Source organism: Dipodomys merriami, unplaced genomic scaffold, assembly GCF_024711535.1.
Source record: "Dipodomys merriami isolate MVZ:Mamm:240054 unplaced genomic scaffold, mDipMer1.0.p SCAF_5, whole genome shotgun sequence".
Classification (NCBI taxonomy): Eukaryota; Metazoa; Chordata; class Mammalia; order Rodentia; family Heteromyidae; genus Dipodomys; species Dipodomys merriami.
In genome coordinates, this window is record NW_027206068.1 from 51,178,403 (window position 1) to 51,190,417 (window position 12,015).

Below are 12,015 nucleotides of genomic sequence, written 5' to 3' on the forward strand. Positions count from 1 at the left end.
TGAATATACAGGATATATGTGTCCAGGAAAAACAGATTTGAGGGAGGAAAATGGTGAGTTTTGTTTAGAAGATATTTCTTCAAAATGCCAATGTCATATAAGGGCACAAACCTGATGATATGTGCCTAGAGTTTCTGAAACAAGCAACATTGGAGATTAAGATTTCAGGGCCTTGTACTTGGTGTTGTACTCTACTACTTGAGCTACATCCCAGCCAAGATTTTTGCTGCTTATTTTGATGGTGGAGTCTCATGGACATTTCTGGCTTGACTAGCTTCAAATCAAAATCTGCAGATCTCAGAGTTCTGAGTATTTAGCATTATAGATAGAAGATACCAGCTCCTAGCTGATGTTTAAGACTTTGAAGACATCTTTACATTAGATGTTCTACCCCATATGGTGCTGTTTTTAATTAACTGACAGCTTCTCTCTTTATTTAAATTACTATCCAGGCCAAATTTATTGCGTATGCTTGGGCTTTCCCCCCACTTTTTTCTTTTTATTGTTTTTAAGTAATTATACAAAGGAGTTACAATTTTCAAGTTTATCACGGCAATGTAAGCTTAGGTTTTATAAAATATATGAAGTTCTTTCATCTTTTTTATGAGCAAGTCTCTCTAAAAAGGAAACTGACATTAATTATAATTATTTAAAAATCAGGCATATTAAATAATCAATTCTCAATGGCTCCAAAGGTAGCCATAATATTATGTCCTAGGCATTAATAGACATGAAGAAAAGTTTGTGTATGTTCTCAAAAGTTAATTGGTTAATAGTAACATATTAGTTGAGGCTTTAAATTCCTCAAGAAAAGCAGTTCTTCTTGATTTAAAAATCACATGTTTTAAACCTTGTTAAACTTCATGATCTACAAGACCTGTGTTTCAGGGGCCAAGTTGGAGACTAGTTTGGTTAAGATAAACAACATTGTAGTGAAAACAACACTTGTTTTAATAAAGTCTTTCCTTTTACCTAAAACTTGGATTTCATTATAAAATGGAGAAGATTAATGCCAAAACAGATTATACTAACAAGGTTAAGCAAATTTGGGGTTGCCAAGCCTTCGGGTATAAAAATGAACAGACTCAGAATGTTTTGCAGAGCTAAATATTATCTCAATCTTGCGTACAGAGGCAGTCTCAACTTTTCCAAGGCCAAATGTTAGATATTTTTGTCTGCCTCTTGTTTGCAGTAAAATGCCATAGATACCCTCCTGTCACCCTGTGATATTAACTCATGCTTACATGTAAACACCTCACACAGAATTTATTTCCACTTCTTGGAACAATTATTGGAATAAAAGCACAGTGATTCCTCCACTGTCTTTACTAGCTTTAAAATTAAAATCAGATTACATCAAGTTCAGTGTCTAACCAGACTACCTGGGTTTGAGTGTGACTTCCATGTAGGGATCTTGGACAAGGTACTGTTCCTTTTTATTCCTTGTTTATTCACCTATAAAATAAAACTAATGATATTTAGAGCTTTAGTAACATTATGTTCCACATACTTTAAGCAAAGGAAAAGAAATATCACCTGCTAACATAAACAAGAGTGCTATTTTCCTGTAGGAACCCATTTCCAGGACCATAAGACACTGTTGAAAGGGCTTGCCTAATATATCCCACCCACAATCCAGACAGTATTTCTTGGAGGAGAGTACTCAACAACACTGCTCGTATAGTTCAGAAGCAACTGTTTGGTGCTACTGCTGTACCTAATGTCACTTTTGATATCACCCCAGAAACTTCCAGAAGTGCGTGTGGCCACTGCTCATGCTCAGCCAGATTGCTGTTCTGCCTTCCCTGGCTCTAGCTAGAACAAGCCTTTCCTATCTTTCTCTCTGTCACAAGACTATTTTCAAAAGCTCTGAAAGGATTTAACAATGAACTGTACGTTACCAAACTATTTTTACTATTTTCTTTGTAAAACTTTTCAATACCCTCCCAGCTCTCTCTCTTTCCCAGCTTTTTCCTTCTCAGCTCTTTCCCAGCTCTCTTAGCTCTTTTTCCGAGCTCTCTCTCTTTCCCTGCTCTTTTTCTTTTTAAAAACCTAACATAAATGGTGCCGAAATCCGGGAAGGGCTTAAAGTCAGGATAGGTGGGATTCCTCTCCGTTTTTTTTTTTTCCTTTTTTTGTTTTTGTTTTTCCCCCCTTTTTTTCTCTGAGGAATACCCACAGTTCTGACGGCCTTTTGCAAACCCGTCTGTCTGCTGCTGACACAGCGCATCAATACCATCGCTGGCCTTCACATCCACATCCACACCACTTCTCTACTCTGGTGAGTGAAACTACTCTCTATGGTTCTCTGTCACTCAGTCTCTGTCCAGACATGGTGCCACGCCAGAGAGCTCCTAGGGCCTTTAGCTGAAAGGCTGGTCACCTCTGAAGCCGAGGATGCTTGGCTTTGGGGGCTTGGCCATTTCTCTCTAGAGAGTTCTGGGGGAAGTCGGGACGCCACTTCTGCCTGGTCAGCTCTCCTTCACTCACCAGACTGACTCTCCTACTCATTTAATGGGGTGCTGTGAGTCACACCCGAGCGGTGAAACCCCTTTGAAATGCCTCCTGCACTCCCTGGAAAGCCAGAGTGCCTCATTTTTATGCCATTCTCAGATGTAGACAGTTTTTGCCACTGCAATGGTAAATGGTCAGAAGTCTGTTTGCTTTCAGGCTCTCTTTGCTCTCTCTCTGCCATTCATGTTCAACTTTCCCGATCTCTTCCTTTCTCTTTTCTACATTTTGGCTTGTGCCCTGAAGAGTGCGACGCAGGCTGGGTCCCAGGGACCCCCCTCTAGGTTCCCTCTCAAAGGCTAGCCAATGTAGGCTTGATCTATTTGTTCAGGGTATCTTTGCATTTTTTCAGAAATTCGCCATCTTGAGTTTGCCTTCTTGGCCACATGGTGGGTTAAGGGTTTGGCCCCATCTGACCTTTAACCTTCCACCAAGCTTACTACTCCATCTATTCTAAGGTGCCTTGCTAACAAGTTGCTCTTTTCACAGGCACTGGTAACTGAGGCCCAACCATCTGATATGCTTTGTTAGCAAAGATGTCTAAACATTGTTGTCAAAATTTTAGGTTTCGAGTTTTGCCTTTTTTGTTTTGTGTTGTATATTCTGGTACTGACTACGTGACTCTAAAATATTGGGCATATCTGTGTTAAGATTCTCTCATCTAAGAAGTTTTGTCATTCCAGAGTATTTGTCAGTCAATTCTTGATAAGAACCAGGTAAACTCTCTTATTCTACTTGATCTCCTTGTTGCTTATTGGAAATAATAAAAGACTTTTGTGGCAAAGATTGCAGTTCAAAGCCAGCCTGGGCCAAAAAATCCCTAAGACTCCATCTCCCAACTAACCTGCAAAGAGCCAGGCTGGAAGCATGGCTCAAGACTCTTATCTCTAACCAGCTAAACACTGGAAGTGGTACTGTAACTCAACATGGTAGAGCACTAGCCTTGAGCAGAAGTGCTCAGGGACAGTTCCCAGGCCTTGAGTTCAAACCTTCTTGAATACCAACAGGGACAAGCCATCCCAGCAATGAGCACCTAGACTCAGTCAGTCTGGGGAACAAGGGAACATGGAGAGGAGTAAGAGGAGATGATGTCACATCAGCTACTTTGTGCCTGCCCTTTCAAAATTAACCAGGGCTGAGAGGTCAATAGAAGTAAGAAGCCTGCCCATCCAATGTCTATACCTGTCTATCTATTAACTGAACAGGAATTTATATTCTTGCCTTTGTCACCTGACTTCTCTACCTAGTTGCCAGATGTCAGAAGTAGCTAGGGACATTTCTACCAACATTTTTAGCCCCAAGTCTTTACTCGTGCCATTTATTTGCTCTTTAGTATTTTTTTTTCCAGCCTCTCAATGCCTCATGAAACTTTTCCAGACTTCATCTAAGGACTCATGCCACCTAGGGACAGCTGCTGCTCACTGCCTTCTCTGGGAGGGGACCAAATTCCAGCCTTCTATCCCTAATGTCAACACCCCTGGTCAGCAGGAAGTAGCCAGAGAGAATCCGTGCCCCATTTCATGATTATTAAAAGGTTGGAATGTAAGGTCCACTCCTGGATGGCCAGCAGACTCCACCCTCCTCACAGCAAAGTCTCCACGCAGTACCTGCATTACCTAGGTAACTGGCACACCTGGAAGAAGTCACATCCGCATCCGATGAGGTCACATTTGAATTTGATGTGGCCATGCCTTTTTCTGCCCATACCCTAGATAAGGCCTAGCCCAGGCCCTCTCTCTCGGCTCCCTTTCTTTCCCAGCTCTTTCCCGGATCTCTTTCCCAGCTCTCTTTCCGAGCCTTCTTTCCCAGCTCTTTCCCAGCTTTCTTTCTCAGCGCTTTCCTTTTCAGCTCTTTCCCAGCTCTCTTAGCTCTCTTTCCCAACTCTCTCTCTCTCCCACCTCTTTCCCTGCTCTTTCCCACCTCTTTTTCCAGCTCTCTCTCTTTCTCAGGTCTTTCCCAGGCCTTTCCCAGCTGTGTGGAGTGCCAACCTGGCCTGGTCCCAGCAGGTCTACTGAATAAACCTACCCCTTACCTGAAAACACACACACACACACACACACACACACACACACACACACACACACACACACACACAAACTTTTCAATAAATTCTACTATAAGTCAACAGGGAAAAACATTTGTCCCATTTCTTGAGATTATAATGGGATGATGGGAGTAACCACCGTGTGTGAAAATGGCATAGCATGCGTATTTCATCTCCATTGGTGAGATAAATATGTCTAATACATCAGTGTGCAAACAAAATAATTTCGCAGACAAAATAATTCTTCTTTATGGCTAATACTTTGTTGTGTGTTGTGTGTGTGTTGTGCGTGTGTGTGTGCGTGTATGTTTTTACAATCCATCACTTGCTGAGCTAAAAGGCTGATTCCATAGATGCTATAATGAATAATGCTAAAATAAGCAGGGCTTATTCCTTGAAAATTTACCATGAGTGGTGTAGCAGGATCACATGGTAGTTCTATTTTTAATTTTTTGAGGAATCTCCATTCTTATTTCTTTTTTTGGGGGGGGAAGGTTCCGGTAATGGGGCCTGGGCACTATCCCTCAGCTCTTCAGCGCAAGGCTAGCGCTCTACCACTTGAGCCACAGCGCCACTTCCGGCTTTTTTTCTTTTTGCTTATGTGGTGCTGAGGAATCGAACCCACGGCCTTATGCATGCAAGGCAAACGCTCTACCACTGAGCCACCTTCCCAGCCCTCCATTCTTATTTCATAGTGACTAGACTAATTAATATTCCCTCAAAATAAGATGGGATAAAGGTCTCTTTCCCCTGCCTCCTTGCCAGCCTTGTTTTCTTGATGGTAGCTATTCTGTCTGAGATGATATGCATTTCTGATATGCATTTCCCTGATGACTAAGGATGTTAAACATTTTCTTGTGTATTTATTAGATATTTGTACTTTTTCTGAGAACTGTCTGCTCAGTTTGTCTAATGGAAATCACTGAACATGTAGCTGTAAGAAGAAAAGTAACCATTTAAAGCATCTTCAGATAACTGCATGTCCACAGAGACTACCTTCTTTTGTTACATTCAAGAAATTCTTTCAGTGAAAATCCAAATGGAAGTTATTTATTAGAAAATAGTATGTGTATTCTAAGCACATTGGAAATATGTACTAGAAATATATAAATATTTGCTACGAATCTTGATTATTTTCCTACCGAAACTACAGATGTTTTTAATAGGAAATATTTTGCCTTCCCAATTCACCATAATCTAGCAAGATGAAATCACAAGTGCTGCTCCCAGGCTTGGATAAGAACAATGTCTAGAACAGAGAGACTGAATACGATATCCTGAACTCCACAGCCTCTAGGGCAGCTGGGAAGTTCAGGGAGGACTACTCCTGCCTCTCTACACTCTATTCAAATGGAAATCAGCACCCTATATATATATTTTTTCTGTCTCCTATATTCATTTCTAATCTGATAAAAATATTCATCCAACATCAAGAAATTTGAGCAACAAATTAAAACCTAAACCAAAATGAATTTCAATTCAATATATCAATAGGTTGTTCATGACAACAACCCAACATCAATAGGATAATCTTACTAGACAAGCAGAAAAGGTCAAAATCTATGCATATATGACCATATAAGATGATGCTAAGAGAAATGAACCCCAAGATAAGGACACAAGAGGTTTTATCTTTCTTGGTATTGTTTTTAATGTACTATGTGATTTTTTTTGTTTCTTTTGTATATTCTTCTCCCATTGTATAACCCCTGTTTTCACTGTGGTTGATTCCTGTACCTTACATCTTGTATATACATTTTTCTAATTTGGTGAGGAGAAGGGAAATAATGATATGCTGAAACAAGAATACAGGTTAACCCATTGTAAATAAGATGTACAAGACACTATGTTGAAAGCGAACTTTATAACTTTGTGGGTGGAGGGAGGAGTTGGGAAGGTGGGGAAGGAAGGGATGGTAGGGGAAAAACAAAGAAGGGGGTAACAATGCTCGATAGGAAATGGACTCATTACCTTACTCATGTAACTGCAGCCCCTCTATACAGTATCTTTACAATAAAAATATATTTTTAAATAACACACTAAAAATATAATTCAACAATCCTAACTGCTCTTTAACTTGAAAGGCTAAAGAGGAAGATGTGAGGAATATAAAGTAGGAAAAGCAAAAGGAAAGAAAAGTGAATTAGGGCTGGACTCTGGTGGCTTGCACCTGTAATCCTAGCAACTCAGGAGGCTCAGATCTGAAGATTGAAGTTCATAACCAACCTAGGTAAAAAAGTCTGTCAGGCTCCTATCTACAATCAGCCACCAAAAAACCCAGAAGTGGAGCTGTGGTTCAAGTTATAGCCTCATTTGTGCTCACTAGAATTAAGACAAAAGCTCAGGGGCAGCACCCAGGCCCTGAGTTCAAACCCTATAGCTGGCCAAAAAGAAAACAACAACAACAGCAACAATAACAACAAAAAAGAAAAAAATGCATTGCAGAAAAAAACAATTAGAAATGAGAATATATGAATAAGTAGGACTAAATGCTCTTTTCAAAGGAAGTCAAACAACTAGAAAGAACCTATTATAGAAGCATGTGGCTTAGTCTACTTTAGTCTACTTATTTTTTAATTCAATTTATTTATTTTAGTGTGACCAGAAATTGGCTCCCCAAACCATACCACTATCCTCAGGCATGTGAATAAAGTATAGACAGAAAATTATCTAGGAAAACAGTCCAAGATTTTAGATTGTTTGTTATACAAGTACCGCTTGTAACATTCTTTTTTGTAATAGAAGTATGTAGGCCAGTGATTTCTTCAGAGGAAAGTAATCTTCACATTCCAGAAACTCATGGAGAGATTATTGAAAGAGCAAGCAGTGCACACAAAAACATCAGAAGAAGCAGTCATTCTCTGGCTTGGCTTGGCTTTAAAATAGCTGAGGGGATGTCGACCCCTAGAAAAGAGTGTGAGTGAAGCACAATAAAGAAGGTCATGCAGGTTGGGTGCTCAGAGAAAGGCAAGGTTGGCACACCAGTTCTTGGATGTATTTTTATTCAATGTTACTTTCTCTGTACTATATGGAACTAAGGTTTCAATACCTACAGAACCAGCAGGCAAAGAAAACAATTTAAGAAAAGAAAGGCTAGATACCAGGGCAAATGAAGGACTTGCTTATATGTAAGCAATGCGAGGAGCTTACAGAGCATGGAATCGTATAAGGTGACCAAATATGGAGCTTAAACTCCTAGACTAGTTTATACTTCTGGTAAATCACTTTATGTCTAATCTTTTTTCATATCTGTAAAGTCAACAGATTTTATCAACTAAACCCCAAGAAAAGTTGTACAGGGTTGTAAAAATATGAAAATTCTCCTTTGTGCAATTTGGAAGAAAATAAAAACAATATGGATCATAAAGCTTTAAAAATTTACACTTCCCTATTATCAAATAATATATAGGTATTTTTACTTTCACTCATTTCCTCTAAAATCTTGGGCTAATGAGCTAAAGAGAGTCTAATGAGAAGAAGAAGTAAAAATGGCCAACACACATGAAAAAAATGCTCAATATCTTAGGCCATAAAGGAAATGTAAATCAAAACAACATTGAGGCTCCAACTTACCCTAGTTAGAATGGCCATGATCAAAAAGCCAAATGATAACAGATGCTGGCAAAAATGTGGCCAAAGGGAACCCTAATGCACTTGTGGTTAGTTGTGGGACTTGAATTAAGGGCTTGGGCACTGTCAATGAGCTCTTGCTCAGGCTAGCATTGTACCGCTTTGAGCCACAGAGCCATTTCTGGTTTTCTGGTGATTAATTGGAAATAAGAGTCTCATAGACTTTTCTGCCTGGGCTGGCTTTTAACTGCCATCCTCAGATCTCAGCCTCCTGAGTAGTTAAGATTACAGGCATGAGCTACCAGTGCCCAGCCTTAGTACACTTGATAGGAATGAAAACTTGTTCAACAACCCTGGAAAATAGTGTGGAGGTTCCCCCCCCCATCAAACAGAACTACTTTATGATACAGAAATTCTACTCATAGACATTTATCCAAAAGACTATAAATCAGAGTAAAGTAAAGCCACCAGCACAACCATGTTTATGGCAGAATGATTCACCATAACCCAGGTATGGAATCAGACCTGTTGTCGCTCAGTGGATGAATGGATCAAGAAAATGTGGTAGATATGCATAATGGAATTTTACTCATCCATTAGAAAGAATGATAAAAAAATTATTTCAAGTGAAGTAAATCAAACCCAGAGAGACAAGGATGCATGTTTTCCCTTATATGTAGAAACCAAATTTAGCTTATAAACTCATAAGTAAATACATTTGGTGGCTTGCAGGTGCATACAAATGTATTAACTGAAGTATGGTATATTCAAGGGAGAAGTCAAATAGTATAATTCCTTAGAAAGACAAAAATCAAAATTCAGCAAAATAAAACTCCAAGAAATGGGTATTTAAAATGGGTGTGGTGGGGTGGGGTGAAGAGAAAGGAGTAGACAAATACAGAGAAGGGTGTTAAAATGCAGCCAAGAATCCAGTGTATATTCTACAAAATTAAGGGTGAAGGAATGGGTAGGTAGAGGAGGAATAGACAAGAATGTTGAAAGGGGTGACATTGATCAAGATACTGTATTTGTAAACTGCTTTGTTAAATGACTTTAAAAATAATAATATGATGTCCTTAGTCACAAAGGATCTAGATAATAGATGCTACCGGCAAGTGAAGAAGTCATTGGGTCACTATTCATAAATTAGTAAGGATTTTTCTTATAGACCTTATTTCCAGGATTATATTAGACTCAAAAGATCATGTATGGATCAAAGGATGAGGCTGCGGCACCTACAATTTATTTTGTAAGTTTTATAGTAGAAATTATATTCTTTCAAAACTGTTTTGTGCTCGTTCAAAACACTGCAATACTCATAGATAGTACATGTCCAATGTCACTGTCAAATGATTTTATTCATATGTCACTTTATTTGAAAAATCAATTTTGTTTTATTCTTTTCCAATCTTCTATTTTTGGAAAAAATCTACCAGACACAGTCTTTCTTTATACTTCCCGAGTTTATACTCTTATTGTTTCTTTTATACTTTTATGTCTTTATATCTTACTTGAGGTCTAGTTTACATGAATAAGACTACTATTCTTGAATACCATAGATATGCAGGCTTTAGCCTGATTAGTTTAATTGAATTGCTTCCATCCTACTGTCTCAGTAAAATCTTAGTAAAAGCTGTTAGAGGTAGATGAATGAGGGATGATGAATCTACAAGAAAGGTCATTTTAAAGCATACACAACTTGAAAGACTGCTTGACCCAGTGTTGGTCATTCCTTGGAAGAGGCTGGGGAAGTGTTAAGAAATATAAAAGTTATAGAGAAATGGCAGTGGGAGTGGGCTCTTTTAAAACTGATGTCAAGAATGCTACTACCAATAGTGATTGGCATGTGCACAATGCTGAGTACTGATGAGCACCAGGTTGCACATATTATTGCATTTAGTCCAATTAGAAAAAGCTACAATAAAGATAATACCCTATTTCCATTTTATAGATGTAGAAATAGGAGAAGTTGGAAAACTAACTCAGTTTCTATCTACACTAGTAACTGAACACCCACCTAGCGTTAGCTGCAGTATTTCCAAAACCACATTTTGCATATAATAGGAAAATTTACCCAGTTAATTCTTGAAATACAATTTACTGTACTGTTTAGAAATATAAATATAAACATAAATTAGATTTTCATAGCATGAATTTTATTTTCTCCCAAGTCCCTCCTAAAAAAGCCCAGGGCACAAATAAACAAATGATCTGTCAAAATAATCTGAAGATTGAAACCTTATGATTGCTTTTCAAATGCCTTCCCATTCCATATGAAATCTCCCTTTTTCTCTCATTCCAGCTCCTTGTCTTTCCTTCCTATTTCCCTATTGTTTTCCTTCTATCTGAAGATTAAAATTCTCTGTGATGAAACTCCTCTGTCCCCCAAAGCTCCCACAAATCCTTCCCTATTTCTGTTTTCCTGTGTACTGTGCTTTGCATGTGGATTGAGGGTACCCCAAGTTCCATCATGATTAGAGGCTTGGTCTCCAGGATGTTGGCATGGAGGGTGATGTGGAACCTTTACAGACTGGGCCTATGTGGAAGTTCCTCAAATCACTAAGACCATGCTCTTGGATAGGAGTTCTCATAGGACTTCTTGAGTGCTTATGGGACAAGCCTGTCCTTCCTGTCTTCTTTGCCCATGATTCAAGAAGTAACCATTTGTTTGCTCTTAGACATGCTCCCACCACACTGTGAGGTAATGCACATAAGAAGTGGCTTTTACCATAGAGCCTTTGGACTTTGAGCCTCCCAAACTGTAAAGGAAATAATTCTTAAATTCTTCATAACTAGCTTGTGTCTTGCACTTCATCACAGTGTTGTATAGCTGACAAATATAATGTGTTCGGGCTGACTATGGATTTGATTCAAGTCTGGACACTATAAGGCAGAGCTGTGAGGTCTATTCTATCACCTGAAATAGGTGTGTTTCAGTGTTAAATTCCCAAGACTGTACACTCATTTGGTGTAGATGGGTCTCATTTGGTAGAATCCATTATCATGTTACCTATAAAAAAAGAAGGTTTATCTTGGTGTTTGTGTTGGAGACAATCTGGTCTGGATTGAATTTTTCTTTCCTTAAAAGAGAAGATGACTTGGGGAGAAATAATTTGTGATTTTAGAATCATATCCTTGAAACAGTAGGTGGAAAAGTCAAATTGTATTGAAAGGAAATTAGAGATCTGAAAGTAGGAGACAAGCAATCAGAATAAGCCAAAAAGACAAGATACTATGGGTAGTGAGAAGGTGCTTGAAGGGGAGAGAAAACAGCACAAGGTCAGTTCTACTAGTGCCAAAAGCAATGTTTTCCTAACACTATGGACAAGGACAATAGTTAGTAGAGAGCAGAACTGAGCCATCTCTGAGAGTCAGGTAGGGAATCTGCACATGGCTCCGTTTTGGGCGAAACACTATCCTCCAGATTTCCACTTCCCAAATAGCTGGGATAACAGCATGATCTACCACAACTGACCTATTAATCTTCTTAACAGTATTTTAAGAACCACTGTATATATCTTCACATTGCTACACCGAGGAGAAAACATTGTCCTTCACAAAAGTGTGGAAATTGAATACATATTTTAACTCATATACTTGAATATTTATTTTTAAGCAAAAAAGCCCATCTATGTGAATATCCCTTTGGTGACTTTGATTAGCATCTCACACGAAGGCTTTGAAATAGTTAGATCTTCCATTACATGGAGTCTGTTTATCAGAGTACCTAATTTCACTCTGATTGTAAATGTGACTTCTTAGGCACTGCACCCTATTTCTTTAAACAGCCTCTGCCTTTCCCACATTGTACATTTGGGTCTTGTGTGTTACTCTTATCTCTGCTAACAAAGTTTGGCACTGGTATAACTACTGCAGCTGAACCAAAGTCT

The 12,015-nt window shown here is 38.8% G+C and overlaps 1 long non-coding RNA gene across 1 annotated transcript in view; it reads left to right on the forward strand.

Moving 5' to 3' along the window:
- Positions 1–2,134: 2,134 nt before the first annotated feature.
- Positions 2,135–12,015, forward strand: part of LOC138810112 (uncharacterized) — a 37,496-nt gene continuing 27,615 nt past the window's right edge. The window contains exon 1 of the long non-coding RNA XR_011367030.1: positions 2,135–2,281. This is a non-coding gene — a long non-coding RNA (uncharacterized lncRNA). The remainder of the gene's footprint in view (positions 2,282–12,015) is intronic.